General features: G+C 28.7%; 1 long non-coding RNA gene across 1 annotated transcript in view; it reads left to right on the top strand.

The window, feature by feature from the left end:
* The window catches only part of LOC147815243 (uncharacterized), a 92,468-nt gene that overhangs the window by 55,688 nt on the left and 8,887 nt on the right, over nt 1–27,893 (top strand). The window contains exon 2 of the long non-coding RNA XR_015430814.1: nt 9,895–10,009. This is a non-coding gene — a long non-coding RNA (uncharacterized LOC147815243). The remainder of the gene's footprint in view (nt 1–9,894; nt 10,010–27,893) is intronic.

Below are 27,893 nucleotides of genomic sequence, written 5' to 3'. Positions count from 1 at the left end.
GGGAAACGCAAAACATCGATTCATCGCTAAAAAGTACGTTATTCCAGTCCTGAATACCCCATTGCAATCTGTCTTTGCACCACCTCACTCTGGCTCGTTTTTGCTTGCGTGTAAGTAGCGGCTTTTTCTTGGGCACACGTGATTGAAAATCAAGTTCATGAAGTCGTCGTAGTGTGGTAGATGTTGAGGCATCCACTCCTTGTTCTCTCCACTTTCTACTTATGAATCTCAAGCTCTTGAAGCGATTTTTAGTGACGACACGTTTCAGCATTCTGTCTTGTCTCAGTGTGGTTATTCGCTTACGACCACTATTTGAGCGATTATTTTTAAAACTTTGATTTGTAGAATAATCTTTTAAAATTTTACTTACATTTCCTTGAGAGCAATTCACTTTTTTGGCATCATTTGTTGACTAATTCCCTCATTGCGTAGAGTCACAATCGCTGTCTTGGTAGTGTCCGGTATGTCTTTCGTTCGACCCATTTTAACTCCCAACTAACTAAATCTGATTTTCAAAAGAGCCTTTATACGTGTACTAGCTCTACAGTGGCGCAACTTATGCAAATTTTATGATTAACGTTGACCAATCACACAATTTTACTGATATTCTAATATTTTGAATCGCCTCTGGAAATATTTTAATATTTTGAAAAATTTCAATATTTTTTTATAAAATCTCTAATACTTCTTTAGGCGCGTGTGAACAATAATATCATACGTCAACTAATTGTGGACGGTTAATAATTTTTCCGTTCGCCACCGTTGTTTATTTTTAAAGATATCACGCATTTTATAAGGTAATATTTTGAATTGGAGTTGTATAGTAAAGGGGACGCGGTACCTTTTCTTTCAAATCTTTTATTATTAACCTTGGTAACAATTTATTGATTGAAATATATTCTTAAGGATTATGAAAAACTTATCCTAAATTCAGAAATTTGAAAAAAAATTTTTTTTTTCATTTTTTTTAAAAAATTTCAAAAATTTCAACTATTTTTTAAATCACTACTCCTCTCTCAATTTTCCTTATTTTTCCATGAAACTTTTACAATATCATCATTGAAAGGTGCTTAACAGAAAATGGTATTCATTTTATGGAGAGATGTTTAGAAATTTTGAAAAAGATTATTTTCTGAGGCAATGTAGCGTAATAGCATAAAAATTCAAAAATTTCAAGTTCGACAATTTTTTAAAAAAAAACTTTCAAACTGATTAAAAAATCCATACCATTTTTCAATCATCATAGTATCACAAACTTGTGTATCAAATATCTAAGTATTTCAAGCAATAGTAAAAAAGCCTTAGGCTTTTATAGAAGGCGGAAATTTAGAAAAATTGGTTTTGAGAAAAATGGGTTTAAAGTTTTTATTAGCCACAAAACAATGTCAAAACACAATTAAATTATTCAAAATATTTCTTTATAAGAACTTCATTCACTCATAAATAACTTCTAAAAGGTATTTAGCATAATAGTAAAATATGATATTACGAATATTTCATATTGTGTTAGCTACTCATGTAAAAAATAAATTTAAAAAAAGTGTTAAAAAACTGAACTTGATAGCTCCATGACCACCACTTATGTCAAGAAAAGCTTGTACTGCACGTACGTTTACATCGAAATGTGACGATTTGCCATTGGTAGACGAAATTCTTTTGCTAGTATATATGTTAGTGTCAGATAATGCACAACTTTTACAAATAACTTTTAATTGGTGAGAAAAACCATACTTCTCTCCCAACTCAATATCTAGAGTGGATTTTTTGCAACAGCTCCAAAGAACAGTATTAAAAAGATTTTTCAAGGTATCTACACTAATAAATATGTATTTTGTTGAATCAGGAATTTCAGAACAAACAGTTTTGGTGTAGCCAACATCTGAAATTCTTGAAAGCTTAGAAATATTTGAAGATTCAGCAGTTTTGTCAACAAATGCATTAGTTTCACTTTCACATTCTGCAAGATCCCATCGTTTCTGAGTGATAGATTTGTTAGCCTTTGAACTTCGTTTCAAACGTGGCATGGTAGAAACAATTAAGTTTCTCAGAAATAGAATTATAAAACACAATTACTTTGACATAAAAATGTATAAAGCAAAAATATAATAAGTAATCTTGATAAAGCAAGCTTTTTTCGAAAACGAAACTAGATTTTGATTAAAATCTAACAATAATCTAAAATTCGATACCATAGATAAAATGCTGAGAAAAATATAAACAAACAATTCTAGATGCAAATGATACACTTTACTTCAATTCATTTTTATATTTCAGCCGTAGATTTAATAAAAATAACTAAGGACAAAATGCCTCTGCTCGCCTCAGAAAAACTTATTTTGATTACAACTTGTGAAAAATTCGATATCTAAATAATTATTGGTCGTAGAGGTCTAACATTTTGCGAGTAGGTGCAAAACAGTACAAAGAACAATTCTAGCTAAAAAAATTGATTTTGATATTTTGATCGATTTTAGCCAAATTTTAGGTACCATGTCCCCTTAATATTGATAAAGTGCATTGATAATCGAAATCTCTGCGCTAAATCTGACATAATTACAAGAAAAAAACAGTAAAGTTTTCGTTCACTTGTTTAATTTTATTTTATATTATAGATTCCAAAAATAGATATTATTTACAATATTTTTTGAGTGTGCATTCAATAATAAGGTAGTTTAATCTACCAAAAACTTAAGTTTCTGTCAATTTTAATGTTGTAAATTGAATGGCGCCAAGCCACCATAGTGGTGACTTTCTGCCTTAGAAAACTATTTTTTAACGCTTCTTATTATTTAGAATAAAGATAAGATTACTGTACTGATGGAAGATAAGATTACTGTAAAATATACCTTTCCACCATGTTTGAGACATTTTTTATTGGATTAAGATCCGAGCATTGTTGTAGTAGGAGAAGGTGTTTGATGGCAGATTGATGTGTATTCAACAGAATTCTGAAGACTTTCCGTACTATGCATGACTGTATTAGTGTTCATTAAATGTTTGTTACTTTAAAAAGATAAAGTATATAGTCTGTCAATTAGTCAAGGTAAAAAATGGTTTTTTGTTTTAACTAGAGAAACATGATGTTCCACACTGTTAGAAATTTCTCGGAAAAAATGGTTAAATAACAATTGATTGCATGGCTATTTTACCATATATAATCAACACAGTCAAATAACCATAAATAAAATGGTAATCAAACTGTTAAGTTTAAGAAAAACTGTTTATTAACTGCTTTCACCTAATACGATTAAACAACCAGAATTTTATCGCACCAACTGGAACCACCTAATGAATCTACTTAGTTCTTCGCTACTGCGTACATGTCATAGCCGAGCGGGCTTATCTGTCAATCTTATGACCATCAGAACTGGAGTTCGAGTCCTAGTGTTGACACTACAATATTTTCTCCATTCCGTTCAACACGTGAAGAATTCTCAATACCCGGCACTCTCCAATGACCATTAACTTACGAAATGCCGTGCTTCTGCATCTAGTTAAAAAAATATATAAAGTTTTTAAAAAATGCTAGTTGTAAATGGTTAAAAAACTGTATAGTTTTGTATTCATGGTTTTATAACGATATTTTTGTAAATGGTTATAATAGCATAAAGGAAGAAAATTTTCTTTTCTGTAAACTTTACTGTTAATCGGATGGACTGACAGCAGCCAGTTATATTACTGGAATTTCAGAAGAATAATTTAAGCAGTGCAATTTCCATACCTACAAACCTTGTCCCCCTCCATGATACTCCGACTAGATCTTTGAACATTAGCAAGCATTTATAAAAAATCTCGCATGTTTCTAATCCATTGGCCAGTATGTGTAGTTTTGAAAAAATAATATCACGTTCAATAATGTAATTGTTCACTTTCAGCAGAATACTTTTAATTTCCATTACTCTGCATTAAATAGGCCTATAATTTGATTGAATTAAAATAAAAACACAATGAGTTTTAAAAAAATTAAAAATGATTACATTATAGACTCCAGCACAAATAGTTTATTACAAAAATTCCATTACAATGACTGGAATGAGAGAGTTGACGTCGAATAACATAAAATGTACTTTCCGTTGGATTATTTTGAAATTTTATAAGAACATAAGTCACTTTGATAGAAGCCAACATGCAATGCTTTAAGAAAAAAATCAATTTTAAAGTTAAAACTAAAATTATGCTTTTATTTGGTGATTTTTAAAAATTCTTGTCTTTTGGATTTTTATTTTTTAAAGGACTTTTTTAAGAAAATGTCTATACATAAGTTGACATAGCTAAGGGATTTTGATAACCACATAAATTAATAACAAACATAAGAGCTAAATTTTTAATTTATTGCCAAATATTTTTTTTTAAAAAAATACACTTTATTTCCATTTGTTTAAAAATTTAGAAATTAAATGAAGTTTTTACTCAGACTAATGTATTAAAAAAAGTCACATTAAGGAGTATTTGAGGAAAGAGTTAAAATAAAAAATAAAAATATGCGTGAGGAACATTTTGAAGTTACGAAAATTCCAAACCAAAGTTTATACAATAATATATTTTATCTGATAAACCTCCATGAACCATGATGATTCATAGAGGTTTACAAGCTAAGACTCTTACAGCTCGTTAAGAAAAGCTCCGGATTAAAAACTATTTGTTGCACATAAATTAGCATCGAATGAAATTTTTGAATAAACTAAAACCAAGCATAACACATTTAATGTTTTCTTCATTCATAACTTCCACTCTCTTAAATTGAAATTTAATTTTGTTTGATAGAAATAGAAATTGTTATAGAAATTAATTCGATTTTAAATCCTATTACTAAACTCTGAACATGATTATAAACTCAAATACATAAAAGTCAACTAAATCTTCATTTTGCTATTATGAAAATTGAATTCTAATATACAATTTTAAATGTAATTTAAGAACCTTTCCTAGATAATTTAGCTCGAAATGGTTTCACTGATAAAGAAAGTATTATTTATTTAATCAATTTTATTCTGATAAGAATATTGCCTCTTCTTTTAAACTTTTTTAATACCTTTTTAGTATTGTAAATTGAGTTAAAATAAAAGATAATGGATGATTATTTCATAAATTTTATAAGCCAGAAGCAAACTAATTATTTGTTGCTGGTGCATTTTGTCGGCTAGATAGGTTCTTTATTTTCCTGGAAAATATTAACTACTCAAGTAACTAGCTTCAAAATGAGATACATGCGCTTTTCTAGCAATACTGATGGAATTACACCAATCAGAAAATGAAGCATTACATAGGTGAGGAAAGTCTCGTAAATTTTCCATCGGAAAAACAGCGATGCCGTTAAAATATATATGTTCTTCTTACTGTCATATTTAATAGAATAGATCTAGATGGGATACACTTACCGGGACGGCCTTGACCGGTAACCGGCTGTAGTGCCTAAGAAGAAGAAGTAGTAGTATTTAATACGTATAAAATGAGAAATTGTAACCTGCTATAGAAAACTTTAAAGCATACACATAAACACATACTTATTTTTTCCATTTTATTCAGATGCATGCACTATTCTATATATTTTTAACATGAAACTTTTAAATTAGTATTAAAGGGTGAGCCACGATGGCTAAGTGGCTTAAGCTTTGAGCTCTCACAGTAAGGAAATGAGATTCCATTCCTTGTTGTCACTTGAATGACTTGAAGTCCATCCAGAGCACTAGGTACCAACTTGCCAGGGATGTCAAAGCTGCTGGACCACAATGCTGACTCTATTTCCACAATATGTCATTGATCACCAAATTTTGAAACCCTGGCATCAATAACAGTCCTAACATGCAACGAATTGTTGTATCAATGATTTGCTTACTATTATTATTAACTAATAATAAAGTGTCGAAATTTTGTGTATAAATATTGCCTACATATTAAAAAACTAGAATACACCCATTTTTTTAGTACCTCGTTTGAAGTTCAAATATTTAAATTCTTATCATATATATATTTACTATCTACGTTTTTCTCTTTCTAAAGCGAGCCATTACCTCATAGTCTTTGTTCATACAACTTGTCTCTAAGAAAAGAAAGTACTTTAACTTCTGACGGTCTTCGAGGACGAAGGGTAAATATAACAAGAAAGCTAAGTAAAACAAAACAAGACACTACGATGAGATCGATAACGAAAAAAGTAAAAAAAAAAGAAGGCGAGGATCTAATTTTATTTCTTATTTCCAACGTTTTAGGTAGGTGACCAGAAGTTTCAACTGTAATTTTTTTTTGCTACTTTTATCCTAGATATTTTATTTTTAATAAAGTGATTTCTTTTTGGATTTATAAATTATTCCATTATATTGCATTTTACTTTCCTAAAAGATTGCATGCTTCAGTTATTGCTAAACTGAGTATTATAAAGCATAGAGCAAATATGTTTGATAAGACTGTTATATATTTGTATTTGATAAGAAAATTAAAGATTTGCTTTAAAGTTTCGTAATAAACAATAAAATAAATTTGAATGTATGTTATGGTTGGGATAAAGGGAAGTTATACTTGATAACAGATAAACATCATCAGCTAAGTAATTAATTACGAAATAATCAGCTTTCGTTGAGTGTTCAAGTGCAAGCGTCTCAATTACAAAACCAAGCCGACGTGAATGAGGAAAACAAAACAGACTTGCATAAAATAATTTAAAAACATTTAAAAAAAACTTCTTTGTAGAAAAATTTATGAAATAAAATATTAAATGTACCTAATTGGTCTCAAATAATTTTCATATTGTCCCATTTTGGTCGTTTTTCCGCATTCAGCCATTTCATATGTCTAGACTTAACCAAAAACATCAGAAAACATACTGTTCTCATCCAACTGAAAATAATGTTACTTTGCAAATTTGAGCGCTATAGTGCTTTTTCTTCTGAAAAAAAAATATTATTGTTTTTTTTTTTTGAATGAAAGTGAAAAACAGCGTAAATAAAACACAAATGAAGTACCGAATTGTGCATAGGATGGTTTTGGTACTAAAGACAAGAACCCTTCTCAGTGCCTAAACACCAAATGGCACTAGAAAATAACTAGATATACACATGCAAGTGATTTAACCAATCAGGACTGAACAACAAGCTTGAACAAGGTAATAAAAGGAAAGGGTCTTTTTAAAGCTTGTTCTTCTGCTTTGATTTGGTTAAATCCCTTTCCGCGTGTACATCTATTTACTTTTATGATACAATTTGTTGTTTAGGCAATGCGATGGCTTCTTGTCTAGAGAACCGTAACTATTGTATGCCCATTTCAATACATGATTTATACTTCGTTTGAAATGTCTAATCACTTTATTCTATGTAGCACCAAAGTATGGGCTATAATTTTAAAATGAATTCATTATTCTGCTCATATTATCCATTTAAAAAAAATTAATTCTGACCAATATGGAATTCATGCTTAAACTTATAATGGCCACAATGAGTAATATTTGTAAGCGCTTTAAGAAATAACACAAGGGAACGTATTGCTCAATATATTTTTAATTCCTCTTTTTTATCCTTAAAATAATAAAATCCATATATTCTGTATCTTGGCACGCATAATGTATGTATATTTATAACAACGCCACTGTATATTTATAACAACTTTCATTTGTTTCGAATATATTGTTCTTCTGCTTTAATTAATATACTTAGAAGAAAATCCATCATGTAATTAACATGCAAAGAAATTAAAATGTATTTTTATTAATATTGTGACAATATTTTATTAACTAAAGTGTTTTAAGTCATGTTGGTATTAAAAAACATATTTATTTTTGATATAAAATTGTATTTTTTTTCTAAAAATTATAAAAATGTCTTTCTAAAACGTAACATTAGTGAGACCATATTTAATTCAACAATTGCAAAAATATTATTTTAAGTAACTGCATACATATTTAATAATTTGCGCAAACTATATATTCTTAAAAATGTTATTCATGAAAACAAGTATAGGTGATTCTGAGCATTGAATCTTAATTTTTTGATAGTGAAAAGATATATTTAATACATGTGATATAAAATATAAACATTTAATATTAAAAAAAGCGTTTTTGAAAATGAGAACTTTTGTATAATGTAATAAATTAACTCTCTTCAGATACATTTACATTGAAATTTGTATAACTTTAAATTCACTTACGCAAGGTTTTTATAAATAAATTATTTCAAAATATCAAGTGCAAGTTATCAAAGGGAAAAAAATTTAATCAAAAACAACACTATTTCAAAACCCATAATATATTTTATTCATTTTTCGAATTAAATCAAACTTAAAATGATGCTTCCAGCGAATACCGGATTAACATTTTCTTTATTAGCCGAATATACAAATATTTACTCTACCCAGGACCCCTTAATCATTTACTGATTAAACCGAACTATTTCTCGAGCTTACAAACAAGAGAAAGGAGAGGGTAGAGCTCTATGATTTATTTATTTCACGTAAAACAACTTCATACAACTCTTGCATCGTAAAACTTCATTCTAAGCTACAACACATTACCAATGCTAAAAGCGGGCAGCTTGGAATCGGTGCTGGACTAAATGAATGTCGAAGATGCTTCCTATCCTTTCTAATCCACACATTGGACTAGGCTCTAAATGTTGGTCGAACATGTAGAAACGTCGTCTTTGTCTTCATTAGAAAGTCCTCCCTTAGGTGGATAGGTGAAAAGGGGGTCAAATTTCCCTTGTTCTCACTAAACGACAAAGATCCTAATTGTTATGTATTGCCAAATATAAACATCCTTTATTGAGTTAACGGAGTAGTATAGTTTGCTGAAGGTCTATCCTGTTATCCTGAAACAAACTTCCCCATCTTACCGCTCTTCAGCATGGTTTAGTAAAAGGCACTTATGTTTTCAGTCGATAAGATACTTAATTGGAGGGAATAAATTGAGAAATTTCATTTTAAGATGTGTCAATCGTGCGTGCATTAGAGTTGATATTTCAGTAAACACTGTTTATTTTCATTTATAGAAGATGGCTGCCAGTTGTATTGTGTAGCAAATTTGCTTTCAAACTTATATTGAAGGTTGTGTCCTCAAAATGCTTTTTTTCCTGGAAAGTATGCTAAATTTAAATTGAAAATTAAATCTCAAAGAGCTATAAAACGACTACTGATAACATAACAAGACGCATTGAATTTCAAAAATTTGATACGCGACTTAGGTGATATAAAATCATCAATGATGATCGTATCCTGAAAAACAGAGCACGATTAATATCTTCCATAAGCATAGAATCACAATCATCAGAGTAAAAAAGATTAATAAGGCCAGATGGATTAGCGGTTAGCGTGCCTGACTGCGGAGCCAGTGACTGCGGGTTCGAATTCTGCTCTGGGCATGGATGTTTCTTTCTCGCTATCTGTATTCTTTGTCCTTTCTCCTTTGTGTGGGAATGTGTGAATGAGACCCGCCTTATAAACGGATTGCGGTAGTGTGACGTGGGCGACGCTGCTCCACCGCCGAGGCTTCGCCACAGGTGCCCACTGGGTAACAAAAAGAGAGTTAGCAGTTCTGGCACTTTTTGTGGTCAATGGAGCCAATGTGGTTCCAAGTGCCCGCCATTTAGAAAAAAAAATAATAAAAATAAAAAGATCAATAAAATTAAACGGTATTGACTCTGGTTTTAGAGGACACACTATTTTTTTTTATGCCAAACAAAATTGCTAGCAGTCCGTTAATATTTCGTATGGCAAAATAAAGGGTGAATAAAAGTTTTCGTAAACATTAAATTGATTAGTTTAAAATTTTGCTTAAAGGAGAATCTTGCTACATCAAAATTTTTATCGAAAAAGGGAATCTTGTTTTTACAAAATCTTGCCTTTATAGAATCTTACCCAAATAGAATATTGCCATGATACTATCTTACCTGATAGAATCTTATCTTATAGATTCGTGCCCTGCTGGAATCATATGACGAATTTTGAATGGACTGAATATTGTGGGGACTGAATATTGTGAGAAGTATAAAACTAACTAAGTGAAAAATCCTAAGAAACCTTAGAAGTAAGACATTATGATATTGCCCTGCTCAGCTGCAGTGGTTTTTCATGTTCTGTTTTCTCATCTTTATTTTTCCTCTACCGGCTACTAAGGATTTTCCAATTTTGTTTCGTACCCTTATTTTCCATTTTTCGTTAGAAACTTTACTTTTTATTTTCGAAATCACTTTTGCTTCTGCTAATTCACGTCTAGCAAGTCTTGAAAATAGCTCCCATTTTTTATCAATAGAAAGAAGTCGACTGTTATTTCCATTCTGAACATTTTTACCAAAAACGCGTGTAAAAAGGACTTCATTGCTGTATTTAATGGTGTATGCACTTTTTCAAAGATATGTAGTGTGATACCCGCAAAAAAGAATCCGAAGGTCCTTGTCACAACTTACTTTTCGTCCAAAAAGCTTTAAAATATTATTAAAAGAAAGGCTAAGTAAGTTGGTATTAATACAGGGCATAAAATTTTAGTTCTAACGAAACTATCCAGATAAAAATTTTTGCTTGCTACTGATTTCACAAAAAATATGAACAATTATGAAAGTGTTAGCAGAAAATAACTTTTGTGTGATCAAATATAATGTAGTTATAATAAGTATAATAAGCCGCATTACAAAAAATTTAAATTCCATTATTATCTACATATTAATACAATAAAAAAAATGTCAGAATATTGAAATATTGGAAATATTCCCATATTTATAACAATTTGTTTTTTTATGCATGGAGAAATTTTTTTTACTGTGTTCTATAGTAAGGACATTTCTGCAGACAAATAAATAAAAACGATTCTAATGATTTAAGATCCAAGATATACGGTATTTGGACCATCAAATTAGTATTTTTTTCCGTCCATATGGCAACAGTTTACAAGAAATTCGGGTCTTTAAAATTATAGTTCTTATTCTTACATAAATGTATTATACACTGATAGTAAAAAGTATAAGATGGAAAAGTAAATTTACCTGAATAAATGGTTTTTATGAGATGATCTAAATCATGATAAAAATACCAAATTTTATCACATATTAGAAAATTATATTATATTCTTAATTTTAACAAAATCATTACCAAAGAGCTTCTCAGAATTACGGTTCACGATAAAATTTGCCTAAGTCTGGTATTTCTGACTATATTCCTTTTAGTGTACCTTTTGGTTCTAAAATGCCTTTTTTTTTCAATTTCAACCCTAAATTTAACAGTGTTAGTAGTTGGTTGGGGGCTCTATTATTCATTCCTTGATGAAATTCCAAGAATATCTATTCTATTGTAACATTCTATTGTAATACTCTATTGTATCATAAGTCTATTGTAACATTCCAATATATAGACTCCAATTTAATTTTTTTTAATATTACTTAGCAAATCACGCTTAAAAGTGTTTTCTAAGCTTCCTTAATTTCCAAATTATAGATTTTATATAATACAAGATTTGTTCATATTCAAGCAATAATTTTTTTTTCAAGAAATATTTTTCGGCATTCATTTTTGTTTCCCTTAAGCAAATTCATTATTTGAAACAAACTACTTTTTAAAACGAAATCCTTTTTAAAAAATATTAAAATTAAACGCGTGAAACTGGTAGAAAATTTACAGCAATGTAAAATTATTTTATTTACAGGATAAGTTAAAAGTTTTAATACCTAACGAAATTTAGATTTTCATTCTTTATTGAATTAATTTTTTCAGAAAAATTATTTTAATGTATAAAAATAATCTAAATCTTAAACTCATAAAGTCGTATGAGTTATTAAATAATAACATAAGTATTGAATGTTATAAAATATAAAAATGAATTGATGGAAACAATCTTTAAAAGTATTTTACTCACTTGCAAATCTTTAGTTAACTTTAGAAAAAAATTTAGAATAACGTTTATTTTAATTGCTGGATAATTATAAGAATACGTTTTTTTCAATATATACATATATTTTAATTAATTTTATTTTATAGCTGTTTCTTTCCTCAAAACTCTTTAAAACCTATAGTAGAAAATATTTATTTATAAAAAATAATTTTATAGTTATAATTGAAATTTTTTTAGTAAATATTTTTTAAATTATAATTAAAGAATCAAGTAAAAGTTATAAATAAGTATTCATTAAAATGTAAACATGAATATCGATAAAGCAACAAGTAAAAAGATTAATAAAGGTGTTGTTAAGACAGGAGAATTCGACTCAATTATTTTTACATTGTTCAAATTGCACATAATTTTAGGACCTCTTTTTTTGAAAACAAAAATGAATCATATCACATAACAAAATTTGAAAACAAAAAAAAATCATATCACATACAGAGAAAATGCCTTGTAATTCCGTAAATTTGCAGACATGAAATTTCTCAGCCGTGAACGTATGAATCAAATTAAATTATGTAAAAGCGAAAACTCCGTCATGAAAATGAACTTAAATGCACTTTCTAAGTATAACAATTAATGTTCAAGGGCGTTTGCCAGGGATATTCAAATAAAGTGTTTGAAGTTTTAAAAAGAATGGAAATTTATGAAATATTCAGTTGCATGAATATTACGCTAAGCATTAAATTCAATTCCCATTTAAGATTAAGTATATTATACAAAAATAAATAAAGCAATAGTTTCTTACAAATTAAAGAAATGAATTCACAAAAACTAAATAATAAGAAAACAAAAGTAAACAAAATGTTAGAAATTCCAAGAATTTGATTGCATACTGATCTTACTTAAATGTTTTTCAGTCTAATTTTTATTACCTATCTTAAAAACGCATTTAAGAATATTTTTTCATTTTAGTAACGCAACAAATACATACTCCAAATGCTACAAAAATACTGAATTTAGAAATTGTTCCATAAAAAGTACAAACTCATGCTTAAAATGTTTCAGAAATAGTCGAAAACTTTAAACATTGAATTTAGAGATAATCTAACCAACGAAAAAAATACATTGCTATAATTATAACTAACTGTTTAAATTAAGACCACGGTAAACTCTCCAAAAATTAACGGATTTTATAAAAACTACTTTTTTTATTCTTTAATGAGCGAGTTTTAATTACGGCGTGAGTAAAAATGCGATGAAAAAAATAAAGTGAAATTTGTTTCGATTTTTAATGGGCAAATTATTTTTTTTCTCACAGTAGTTTAAAACTAGTATTATTTTCTTTCTAAACAATCCAAAAAATGCACAATCAAGACTTTTAAAGTCTTTTATATTATTTAAATTCTTTTACTGTGTATCTGTTAACCTTGCATAGTTGCAACGTTCTTAAAGGATCATGAACATTACGTTTTTTTTGTTCTAAAAAAATTGCCTCAACAATTTTTTAAACTAAGTACTTTTAATCACCTTTGGGAAATACATCGTTTATTCTTCCACGTTCTAAATATACTGAAAAGATTAAGAAGCAAAGATATTTTGCTTATTTTCTTTTAAAAAAAAATAGAGATATTCTAAATACCCTTTCTTAAATAGTTTTAGGGGTTATTATATATTTTGAAGTTTAAAAAAAATAAATTTTTTGTTTTTATTTATTTTACAATCAAGCATTTTAAACCTTATAATCTTGAGTAAACAGAGTTTTTATATTTTTTAAAGATGAATTTTGAAATGATTTTAACGAGTTTCTCAAAGGTTTTTACAAAAAAATTAGCTTAAAAAATTTTTTTAACCTATTTTTAACCTTAGTTTTTTCCTTTTATTTTTCGCTTGCTAAATCTCAGTGGTTAGTACTTGAATATAATATTTCACGTTTGAAAATTTCATATTTCATGTTTGATGAAATCTTATCATTTTTATATGTGCAATTGGAAGCCTTTATGTGCAGTTTTGATAATGCATCAGTGCTCAAGTTATTCTCTCTTAAAACTTAAAAAACGTATAAATGCGTAAGCTGTCGTTGTAGATAAGTCATTAAGACAGAAACGCGCCGAATATGTTCATAAATGTATTTTGTTTGATCATATAAGATAACATCATCGAAGCATGTATCGTGAAATATTTGAATTTAATAGTTAAGTCAAAACAAAATATTAGAATAAATTTCTTAATAAATTTTTGACAGAATTCAAACATTCAACTTTATTGTAATATTAGACAAACATATTTAACAAACAAAATTTAATTTTAAATTCTTAAAACAAAGCATTGAATCGATATATAGACAAATAATTTAAGTATTAATTAAAGTATACAGTTAAAAATTTGCAATTCATTGGATCGTAATATAATTTGCATTTGTTGCTCATAAGAATATTGCTAGTCAAACTACATTTTCACTAAATTGATTCAACGGGAAAGATATCATGCACTGTAACAATTGCAGGTCAAATTATGGTGAAAAGTATATGCGCTAAGTATGCTGGTACTTTTTTTAACGGTAAAATCCATTTTTGCTGGAACATGCTGCGGAACAAAGAATCTGATATACCGTAATGTTTGCAGTTTCAACTACAGTAAAATAAATTTATCATTCTTATTAAATCAATACTACTGTAAAAGTTACGATACAATATTTGACGGTGAAAATGTATTTTACATTGAAATGGATATTATGGATGATTCACCCAATGAGGTCCAACATTGTGGTCCGAATTGTATAGAAACATGATTCTGTTACTAAATTAATCGGAGTTGCCGAATTTTTGCTAGATATTATGGTTTAAATTGCATGCATTATGGTTGAACTTTTAACTAATTTTTCTGAAATTGTATACCATTGTTTACGTTTTCTTTAACATTGTACGTAACGTTTAGTCAAACAAATTCATTAAGCATATACAACTAAAGAAATCATGTAAACAAAAAGAGATGGAATATCATTTGACAATTTAGGAAAAAAAGAAGAAAAAAAAACTTCACCTGCTTAACAATTTATAACGGTGGAAAAATTCGATATGTTATGTGATTTCTAAAGAAGATCGCCTTTCTCAAGACAACATGAATGAAGAAAATAAACGTATTTGAAAAAGAAAACTCAAAGTTGTCGGCAAGAAAATGCAAAATTAAATAAAATTACAAAACAAGGCTAGAAAAACCGTGGTAGCAAAGAGAAGCAAATCAGAGCAGGGAGTATTTAAAAGCGCAATTCTAGAACTCATGAGAAGCTAATCTTCTCAGATACATATATTGTTTTTCAAAAGTTAACAAAATGGTGTTTTTTAAATTACAATGATATTCTTGTAACATAACTAAAATATATCACCAAACTTGCACGTCCGAAACTTTTGTATTATTTAAAAAAAGCTTATTTTGCTACATCAAAACTATTTCTAATAATGAAAAAATAATTCGGCGACAAATATAACAGAAGCCACTTCATTGTTATGAATAAATACCGTGGAAAATTGCGTTTATGTTCATAATATTTATTTGTACTTCAGTTTTTTTTCAACAAAGAAGAAGAAGAAATTAATCCATAATTATCACATTTTATAAATCGTTTTGATCCTGCTTGATCTCTGAACATTTTGCTGAAATAAAGTGAAGTAGTCCAAGATATTTATCAAGAAGCGACTTATTCTAACGAAATTCAAAATCTAATTAAAGCATGTATTAAACAAAATACGAAAACAAAATTTTTATTTACTTCAAATGAAATAACTGTATCTTTAATTGGTTGGATAAATGATTCAGAAAACTTTTTATTCATTGGCAAATAATAGATGTTCAGTGCGAAAAAAAACGGACTACCCGGAATAATTTGTGATCGAATGGTCAGATCTTCACGTTCTTGGACTCTATCTTAATGATTCGGGAGGGTGACCTCAAATTTGCTAATTAATTAGTGCATACGATATTTTAAGTTATAAAATCATGCGCAAAAACCTACTTTTCCTGAAACAACATACCTTTTTTTCAAAGGATTCAGATTTTTGACCTCTGAAATCCGCAGTCTGGGAAATATGGTTTGGTCAGAGGAGTGATTCAAAGTTTGAAACCCTTAATGATAATTTTACTTTTTGCATATTTTGCCATATCTCGTGAACGTTTTAAGTGAATTGAAAATTTTCTACACACAATTATAAAATTTTATTCTCCGAAAATTATTTCATACAAAAATATTTTGTTTTTTAACTCTTCGTGGTTTTCATTATTCTAATTATTTTTATTGTTTTATAGTCAAATTTTTTAATTACAAGGTGTAACTTTTTTACATCATTTTAAAGTATATAATTTTGCATAATTAAGTACAAAATTCGAGCGAAATCAGCCGAAAATTACCTAAGAAATCGAATTTTGAAATATTGCATTTGAAATTTGATTTCTCAGGGACTGCTCATCCGATTTTGCTTATGTTTTGTATTTCGCCATGCAAAATTACATACTTTCGACTTGTAAAATTACATAACAAAAATTTTATACCTTACAAATTACATTTTTTTCGACTATTATTAAATTAAATTATAAAAAAATAATATGTAGTTACTAAAATTAAATATTTAGATGGAGTTATCTCTGAATAAATGAATTTTATAATTATGTTCAAATATTTTTCAATTCTCTTAAGAAATTCTTGAGATATGGCGAAATACATAAAAAGTAAAATTAACATTAAGGGACCCAAACTTCGGATAGCTTTCCTGACCAAACTCTGGGGGCCATATTTCCTAAACTGCGACCACCCTTTATATTTTGGGGATCATAAATCTGATTCCGTTAATAAAACTTATGTTTATTCAGAGAAAATACATCATTGTGTCTGATTTCGTAATTTAAAATACCGTCTGCACTAATTAATTAACATATTTGAGGTCCGATCATCTGTAAAAAGTTCAAAAGTGTTTCCTTTTTTTTTTTTTTTTTTTTTTGCATTGTACGTCACTCTATATGCCAGTTCTGAAGCCTGCATATCACATTCCCTTGAATAAAAAGTATTCTGAAGTTATTTTCCCATGCTTGGGTAAGTTCTTAGAATGCACTAGTTGAAATATTGTATTTTTATATTTCAATGTTTTCTTTCCGATCATACATTCCATAATGAGTATTGCTTGTGTAAATTCGCTCTATCACCCAAGAAAGTTTTGCCGTCTAGTTCAGACTTATCCTGTATATCGGGCATTCTACATGGAAGTAGACGTTCTAAAAATTTATCCACCAAATATAAATTGTATTAATGCTTGGAAAACTTTGTCAGAAGGATTGAAAAAAATTTTAGAAGTCAGTTTTAGAAATTTTGAGTAAAAATGTTTTGTAACGATTAGGAGAAATCTGTGTATACCATGAATTATCGGGGATTTTATGTTCTTTTAACGATTCTTTTGCAAAACATTCTTTTTCGTTTAAAATGCAAAGATAGATCCTTGCTTATATGTTATATAGAAAAAATAAACTCAGTTGTAATAGAAGCATTGACGATCTTTTTTAAAAAACTTGGAAATTTTTTGAAATTTTCTTCCTCAGTTAATCAGAACCTGTTCTACTTCATTAATAAGTATCACACACTACTTATTATCGTACTCAAATATCAAACTCTAATAAGTTTTTAAGTATTGGCGATATGCTCAATAAAAGAAAACACGAAAAAAAGGAAAAAATATTAATAGAAAAATAGAGAAAAAATATTCCGGTAAAATTTTGGTCCTGTATTCAAATGACATTCATAGTTAAAAAAAAAAGAAGACATAAATATAATTCCGAGGTAAAGGAAATTATACGGTTTCTTAAGCAATTGATCTGGTAAATTTTCGTTCATATCGTAACATATATATATATATATGAAGTAAAAGTAAATATAAATAATGTTAACTGTTAACTCAACTGTTAACTATTTACCTAAACTCTGTTAAACGTTTCATTAAAAATTTTGTATTTTAAAAAATACTAAGTTGCCATATCCTAACCTGTAAACTCAAAATGCTTTTTTGCTAATCATCCCATCAATTGCTAATTTATGACTTTTTTAAATAAGGTGTACATAATAAACTTTAAACGTTAACAAAATAAGATTTATAAGCCTGCGTTAAACCTATTAAAAGTAAAAATCATTAAATCAATTAATCATGAAGATAGTTTATATACTTCTGTCCACAAAATTAATTAAAATATTTGCAGTCATCGATGGCTCCTTAAAATTTTATGAAATAGTTAAATGGAGTTCTTATCGGAAAAATGATTAATCCATCATTTCCACTTACATAATGATTTAGGAAATACTACCATAAAAGGCCATAAGAGCTTCAACTAATTGCATTAGTTGAAGCTCTTAAAATTCTTTTAGCTAACTTCAGAACTTCAAATTCCTAACTTAAAATTTATCAGAACAGCAATTACTTTTGGAAAAATTTAGATTCTAGTTTTTCATAATTGGTATCCTTAAGAAATTTTTAATGCACACTAATTATTTTTCCCGTTCCTTTGCATTCATTCATACTGTCTATTTGATATTAAAAATAGTTATTCAATTTAATACTATTTAAAAACCGAAATGTCTTGTAAAAATGTATGTCAAATTTCCACAAAATAAATAAACTCCTACGAAAAAAATAATTGTTTTTTTTTTCAACTTACTAAAAAAGATCACTAAGCGTGTTCTTAAATATTATAAATACATCTTTAAAATCTTTAAAATTTTGTTTCTTTCAAACAATTCGTTTGTCTTTGAAAGCTTACAAATTAGAACTAGGACGTACTAGTTTATTCTCACTCTTTGTAACAGGATTTGTCTTTTTTAGTTGTTTTATATTTACTTTATATCAGAATTATATTAGTGTCAGGTGAAAATAAAAGAATCAAGGCTAGAAGTATTTCGCCTTTCTGACACATATAAATGAAAGATCTTGTAAAGAACCTTTAGAGCAATAAAATTATTTTTTGGAATAAATATGCTGAAGATAGAATGTTTCATAAATATATTGAAATTTATATAGTTTTTTTTTGTTTTTGATCGGTAGAACATTGCTAAAACGCTTTTTTTAATGTTCTTTGTGCACTGGTTTCATATTGCTTCATATATCGAAGCAGCATTCTCTGAAAATTGTAAGGTTCATAGGCCTTATTTTGATCATCCCGCTTGATAAAAACAATTAAAAACAATATTCGTTGTCAGAGGAAATCGAATACTCAGTATACTGAGCTTTATTTATTTAATGATGATTTTATTTATTTGATATTAGAGATAAGGGAGGAATGTCCGGTAGTGGAGTTTATATTCCAACTCCTACGGGTGCTATTGAATACAAGATCAAAAATCCCAACAACAGTTCAGTTGTTAGGTCATTTTGAGGATATTTGGATATTGACTGATAGTCGTGCCTCAATCCAGCATATCTCTAATTGGAGATCAGACCAGCCTTGATATTTTAGACCTAATTGACAGGCTTTCATCCAACCATTCCGTACACTTTCAGGGGATTCCCTCACATGTTGGGGTTGATGGGAATAGGGCTGACTTCCTGGCCAAATCCGCAGCCGAAGAAGACACTGATCATTGTGGGAAGCTTACCTTTAGTGAAATTTCTTCCCTGGCAAAAATGAAATTAAACAAGACCGTAAGAACTCTTGGCATTTTGCAAAAAAAAAAACGGGAGAATCTTTCAATCTTAGACCGAGAGCCCATCAAACTGCCTTTTCACGCTTCTTGAGTGGCCACACTAGATCCCTTACTTTCAACCGGGGCCAAAAAAACTTATCCTGAATGTCATTGGTGTTCGACAGACATGGCCTCCCCTGCGCACATTCTGACTTGTTTGGGGTTCGATAAAGATGAGGTCCTGCGAGACTCCAGTCTTTTCATGGACTTTTTGGAGGTGTTCGGATTCATGGGAGTCGTCTAGCAATGCTAGACGATTCCGAGATCAGCAACAGCAACAGTAATCTATTTCCAGTAATCTAGTAGGGACACATTCTAAATTCCTTCACACGGGTTATTTCTCAAAGATTTCGATTCTTTTACTATATATATTTACACAGAGACTTAACACAAAGCCAGGATCAGGGCCCTGTGGAACATAAACAAACAAGTTATGAATTGAAGCTGCTAGGTTTACAGGAGAGAAATACATCACAGTAACAATAAAATACATACACAAAATCTTAATCTAAGTTAAGTAAAAGAGGTTGAAGAGAAAGTATAATATTTCTACTAATTCAGTATACGATGCGGCTCTGTATTTAATTAACTTATCGTTAATTCGTCAATATGTTAATAAATGATCATTAATTAGACATTATTTGATTAATGAAGGTATTGACAGGTAACATTATTTGATTAATGAAGGTATTGACAGGGAAGACTGGATTAATTTATGCAATGTCAACATTTTTGAAAATTATCTTTTTAACGGTATTAGTTTTTACAGGCAAATTAAAGGTATTTCTATGGGTAATAGTTATTCAAGTGCATTCGCTAATATTTTCCTTCACTTTTATGAGAATAAATTTTTACAGAATAATTTTTTAAAAGGTTTTAGGTTTATTGATGATTTAATCATCTTCGATTGTTGTAATTTTGACTTGATTAATAATATTTATCCTGAAGAACTGAGTTTAATTAAAACTAATTCACAAGACTCTCGTGCTTTTTTTCTAGATCTTGATATTAATATTTCTAATAACAATAATCTCATTGGGGTATATGATAAAAGGAAGGATTTCAATTTTAATGTTATTAACCTTACGCAATTTTATTCCAACCTTTACTATAAAATTTTCAAGAATATTGTATTTGGTCAAATAATGAGATTCAAATTCATTTGTAATAACCGTATAGATTTTTTGACGGCTATTGAGGTATTAAAGAAAAGTTTAAAGAAAAATAAATTTCCTTTCAACTTTAATAATTTTGATGTTTTGATTAAAGACATTTTAAACAAATTCTATTAACTTGGCCGATATTGAAGCCCGTCTAAGCAGGCCTAGACGGTGAACAATTTGATTTTCATCTTGAAATTTTTGGAATTTGTTTTCATTTACAAAATTTATTGGGAATATGTTTTCTTTTTCAAAATTGTTGGGATTTTTTAGATAGATGGCGGCACTTGGATTCTATTGCTCTTTAATTTGTTTTTTTATCTAGGTGTCAGCACAATATAAATTTTGAGCTGATTTGGAATTTATAAGGAAATTCTTCTTCACTTTTACTAACTGTAACTGTTTTTATGTGCTTTGGGGGCGGTTTATTTGATGTCTTTTGGGTGTTTTGTATGTTTGTTTCAGTAAAGGTGATTTTATTACAAAGTTTTTCATGAATGTTATTATGGTGGATATTTATTTAATGTGGTAATTATTATTATTATTATTCTTTATGCTTGAATTTTCATTAGGGGCCTCGGGGCACTGTTAGTTTTGGCTTTGCCACTAACAACAGAAAGGCTCCTGTGTGTTTACAGACAGTGTGTCCCCTGATGAAGTGCTGCTCTGTAGACACACAACTTTATTTAATTTTCTTTTAATTATATATTTTTTTGAGTAAATTTATATTATTACTTGTTTATAAGATTTGAATTTGGTTTTAGCTGCCTTGTGCGCTGTTCCAATTTGAATTTGAATTAATGTAGTTATGGTTATTTTGGTTACCTCCTGTTTTATTTATTTCAATTAAGATTTGAATTTATGTTTGGACATTAATTAGTATTCTAACTTACGTAGCGAAACGTAGAGCTCTATCTTAAGACGCCATTTTGCTGATGAAAGTTAGCTGGTACTGACGTCATAGGTCACATGTGCGGGTATGGGTGTTCTTTTTCTTATTAAAATGTAGGTATCCAATTATAAACAATCTGCTGCTGTCATCTGACGATTTCATAGCATACACTAAAATTTGCGAAAATAATTTGGATACTTACAACTCAAGAAGGAGTGAAGTGATTATACCAAACCATGTGATTTAAAACAGATTTAATTGAATACCTGTTAGCGACACCATGCATGTGTATTGAACCTGACTGTCTTCTGAGTCGGCAAGTTCCAGGATGACGTCACTTGGAGATTTCCAATTGTGAATAGAGTAAATATATTTGAGCTTGGTGAAAGCTTTATCAATTACTACATCCTTTTAAAGTGTGTATGAATTCTCAATTCAGCATGAACTTTAAATAAAGTATACTTTACACAATTTTAAGTGTTTCTCAACAACAAACTCTTATAGGTATAGCACTAGGGTGTGATGAATGAGTGAGTTAAACAGTAATTGAACAAACAAGTTTTTAAACAAAAACGGTAATTTAAAAGTATATTTTTTCTCATCGATAAGATTAATTAATTGTATTAAAATGTTTCAAAATACCAGCTAGTTTAAGACATCACCCTGATCCAGTCCAGTAAAATTTAAACAACTAAAAAGCACGTAAGCTATAAGAATTTCACCCATATTTTCAAAAAGACAGAATAGTTGGAGCAGTCTATTATAGCGAGGATAGATAGTACGCTATTAAGCTTCGATTTAACATAATTTTCGTAATGCATTAAAATGCCTTTTCTACATTATAGTTTTAGTTTTTAAAATACAAATACTCTGTTTTTGACATCGCATTATTAGAATACTGTTAAGGAACATTGAAGAAAAAATTCTAGCTAATTCAATAATTACATGAAAGCAATACAATTTTTATGTTGTAAATTTCATGATTTTAAATAAATTATATTCTGTAACAAAATCACGATAAAATCACGAATAAACACTTAATACGTCAGCGTCAAACAAAAGAGGGATGCTCATTAACAATCGAGCAAATCCTTTTTTTTAAACAACAGTGGTATTGTTAAAATATATTTGTTCGTAACGATAACGAATAATTAATTATTTTCGAATCTTTCAAAATATTTTTTTTCCAGATCGCATCTGCCAGATTTAAGCGATTGAATGACACGCAAGAGATTAGAATCAGGCGGATAATTCCAAAAAGACTGAGAATAGTTGGAAAGTCTATGATCTTGATAGCTAGGACGCTATAAAGCTTCAATTTAACGCAAACCTTGGAACGTAGTTTTTTTTTTTCCTTCTTGCTGCCCTGTCCAATGAGATAAGGGATTATAGAGAGACGGATTGAGAAAACTGCTTGAAGCAAAAAGAGAAGAAAAAATCATGCTTGGTTTTCTTAACTGCTATTGATTCTGGCTTTTATTTTTTTCCACTTTTTCTGCTCTAGTCTGAGAAACCTCCTGAGATCGTTTTTGGGGAGATAAAAATAAAAGACTTCAACCAGCAAGAACAACAACCGCCAAATTTATATACACGTTGTAAGCAACAAGTAATTGAATAGACATCTAAAAATATGCTAGCTACTATTGGCAAGAAAAGGAAAATTTAGTTGAGTATCAGCGAAATACATTTGAATTAATTTTAATAATTAATTAAATATCTAATTTAGGAAGTATTAAGCGATGATAGATTTATTGATACATTTTCTGTTTACTAATGCTGTCAATATTTAATTGTTTGCTTGTATAAAGAAACTATCTATATTTCATATGAATATAAAATATTTGGTATTTGACTTCCGTCCAAATATTTGTACTTTCATCATGATAATGCGTCAGACATCTCAAGGTGGGCCAATGCTTTCCATTTCAGAGCCAGTTCATGTACTCGAGTGCCAGTTCCTGTCAGTTCACATTAGTGAGGAACTTACTCCATCAGCCTTATAATAGATTTTCCACTTTTCTTGTTTATAAATGATTTATAAAGAAGATTTGCTGAACGTGGAATCAACACATATTCTTAATATATTAACCTCCGTGTTTTTCCGATTAAGTTTTAAATTTCTTTTAATGTCCGGGTCTCTTTAGATTCTATATAACTCAAAGTTAAATTTTCTTCTCTAAATGATGCCAGATTTACTGATGTGTCTGCTAATATCGAAATATTATAAAAAGATGCTCATTTTTTTATAATTGTTTTATTAATTTTATTTTTTCAAAGATTTTCTTAATTTTATCAATTTTACTCAGTCTACGAGCCATTTCTTTTCATTAAAATGTTCTTAGTTCTTTCTTTCTGAATTCGTTCTCTCAAAACTATTATCTCATTAAGCAGTTAACTCATAATATAAATTTTAAAAGTCATAATTTTAAACAGAATTATTATGATGCAATAAAAGTATAGTTCAAAGGTTCCGTAAATAATGTATCCTTTCTTAATGAAAACAAAAAAACAACAATTGAAAGTCATATTATGAAACACTATTAAGCAATAACACTAACATAGTAAGTTAACATACCATGTTAGTGTAACTTAGTACTAATTAGAATGACTAACATAGTAAGTCATATTAAAAGTAGAATCAAATATAAAATTGGGCCTGGTAGATAATTGTAATTGTGAGCTTTTCAAACGCCATGTCAGAAAATTTCAAAATTATATTCGATGTTTTCTTTCGTATAAAACTTTAACAGTTACCAGAATTTGGCCTAAAACAAGGAATTTCAAAGCAATTTTTTAGTTTTTAGTTTGAGGAAAATTTAGTAAATGTGATATTGTATCCCATACGTACACGGAAAACAATTTCTAGTAGAATTAACGTACTTTGTGGTACGGATTATTCTGGTAAAAAATAATAAATATGGCAATCAAACCAAAATTTATTGTATTTAAACAATTCATTTGGGAATTTTTCAGTTCACATGGTAACGGTTTAACGGAAATACTGGTTTTCAAAATTATAGTCCTTATTATTACATATTTAGTAAACAATACGAAAATGAAAGGTAAATTTAGTCGGATAATTGGTTTTATCCCATTCTCTTCAGTGTCATGATAGAATAATCACATTTTATTGCACGTTATAAAACCATATATTAATCTTAAATTTACTAAAATCATGACCAAAGCGCTTTGGTAAAAATTACAAAATTTTCGAGATTTATGGTGTTCTTATAGAGTCAAAAACATGGTAAAGTTCACCATATTTTGATTGTGTTTTGACCACACTTTTTTCCTTAGTATAAATTTTTTGATTACGAATTAAAATAATTATAATTAAAATATATCTATAGGTTGATGCCGAAAATACTAAAACATAGAGTAAACTCCAAAATTCTAGATTTGAGTTCACTATGATAATGAACTTAAAATGAGAACCTTAATACTGTATTACATCCTAATATCTTGTAGTCATAAGATGGGAACTGAATTCAGGAATGGAAATTTGAACTAAATTGAAAATTACTTCTCTCAACTCTAAAGTAAAGCTACATTTTACAAAATATTTAATATATATTTCAATAAAATCTATTTTTCATTTAATAGCGGGAAATATTTTAGAGTCATAAACAGTTCATTAACTTTACTAGGCTTGAATTTGCAGCGTCATCCGATTTTATTGAACACACCATTATAACGCTCACCAACTACTCAATCCATTTCAGCAACTTTACATATGTACCATCATAAGAAAAAAAGAAATTGCCCTTAATAAATCTTATCAATATATAAAATAAAGATCAAAAAATAATTTTGAAATAAAATTTTTAGGAACTTTCTAACCATATATTATAATATATATTATTTTCGAATTAATTTTTCGAAATATTTCAGTAGTATGGATATTTGTTAAATCCCTTCAGTCGACTGTAAAATCGCAACGCAGCCATTTTTCACTGGCCCAACCATAATCACGTAACTTTCCCAATTATTCAGTCGAGCTTTGCAAATTCCAAGATGGAAATCAAGAGAGAACAAAGTATTCTCCAGAATTTGAGAAGCGCTTCATTATCTGAAGCCGCGGAAAAGGCATTATTCAAACTCCGCTGCCGACCCAAAAGCGATTTTGTGGATAGAAAGTGGAGGGTAAAGTGTTTTGCATTATGATTATGAGCAAGGATTGACATTCACTTCCCTCCGCATTTATAGTATCTGATGAAGGAAAGATGAAAGCTAATAAGCGACACTTTAAATAGTTATCTTCTGCCAATAAAGCATTCGCCTTTTTACAATAAACTGCAATAAAAAATGCAGCCAACTTTCTTTCAAATTATATTTCGGAACGGAAACTGATATAATTGATATTTCTCAAAGATTGCAATATAATTATCTTTATTTAAAGTACTTTTAATCCGGGAGTACGTAAGCTTCATTTTGTTATCAAAGAGTTGCACGTCAAGCTATGGGACAAGCATTTATAGCCGTAAAAGCAAAAATAATAACTTTTTAAGTTAAAAAGGAGTTAACTAAAACTTGCGTGCTAATAAATGTTAATTAGACATAGTTAAAAAATTTATTTATAAAATATAAATAAAATTTTATGAATATTTGCAGTGAAAAAATACATATTTAATTTATTTTATAATCAGTGTAAAACAGCCGACCCGATTCAATGTTTACAACTAACAATGTTTACAATTAATAAATATTAATTAGATATGGTAAAAAAATTATAAAATATAAATAAAATTTTAGGAATATTTACAGTGAGAAATACATATTTCAATTTATTTTATGACCAATGTAAAACAGCCGACCCGATTCAACATTTACAACTAACAATGTTCATCTACATAGCCGTGTAATTTTGAAACCAACCCAGAAGACAAGGAAACTGCTGTATCAAGCATCTGCTCAAACTAGCCTTAAAAAATTTTGATGAAACTACCCCGCTTTTGCAATACATGATGAGGAAAGTAATGAAAATCCTCCATGGTCAGCCCAAAGAAAGGGGATTCTAACTCGTGATCCACCAACCACTAAGGATACTTTTTACGTCTGCACTGTTATCGGTGAGAGACGGGAGCAGAATTCGTATCAAACAGTCACTCGATCGCCTCATTTGAAGGTGAACGCTCTATCCCCTAAGTCAACGTTTCTCAAAAATACATTTTTACATTTCACAACACTCTACATTGAAATGCACAACATAAAGTTAGTAGTCTTATGTAAAGTTAATTATTTAATCATGAAGATCATAGAAAAGGACTGGTTTATATCTATATTTTACAAAATATTCCATCCAATTGCCATTTACTGCATTGTGGAGATTACTAAGATTTGTCAAATCAAAGACATGGGAAATCGATTGTCCCCGAGAGTTATTACACAGTAAAGGTGGGCCGTGCTGTGGAATTTTTCATTCATTTCCCTGAGCAAGTTCATTTTCTTTATAGAATCAACTTTCAACCACATACACAGTCATTTCTCCTTTATCTTCTTACAAGTATTTTTCTTAAAAGTCAATAAGACGATAATTTTGTTAAAACATATATAATTATATATAATTTTATGTAAACGCATTTTATTAATATATTATTCGTTACGAAATGAAGGATAACTAGAAAAAAATCAACTGAACTTAGGAAGAAAGAAATTAAATTTAGAAATACAGAATACGCGACGCAATAAGAAATAATGAATGAAAAGTCATTTTACTTATTGATAATATACATATAACAATAACCTTACATTATGTAAGAATTCTAATTTTTATCTCCCTTCATTTTTTATACTTTCGACATAAATCTCTTTCCTATTTTTTATTCATTCATTAATTTTTTGCTTTTGACAAAACATTAAGCTCTAATTTATAAAATAAAAACCGTTAGAAGGATCCATTTTTCTACAAAAAGGAATAAATTATTATTATTTAAAAAACATATTGTTAAAAATATTTAACTTTGTAATAACCTTCGAGCAAATAAGATTTAAGAAAACTTTCCTTATTTTCAGAATTTAAAATGATCCTATCAGCCAGTCAATTTTCAACTCTGTGGATGCGTTTCAATGATCACTTAACATGTTTTTTGTACAAACAACTTAACAGTTGTTATAACTCTAACTGATAACCGAATTGGAATTTTTCTTATTTCTACAAACTGTTCATTTTTTCTATTCACCTTAATAATTTCAAATTTCTAAGTCCTATAGATACTCAGCAGCAAAGCGAAATATAACATACAGCAAAAAAAAAATGACAAAAAACTCGCAAACTCATCAAATTAGAATTCAAAAATTTGAAGAAAACAACTCAATTTAAGTTTGTAAAGAAATGTG

Source organism: Parasteatoda tepidariorum, chromosome 2 (assembly GCF_982258835.1).
Source record: "Parasteatoda tepidariorum strain Cologne lab strain chromosome 2, Ptep-v5.0, whole genome shotgun sequence".
Classification (NCBI taxonomy): Eukaryota; Metazoa; Arthropoda; class Arachnida; order Araneae; family Theridiidae; genus Parasteatoda; species Parasteatoda tepidariorum.
This window is presented reverse-complemented; position numbering and strand designations above follow the sequence as displayed.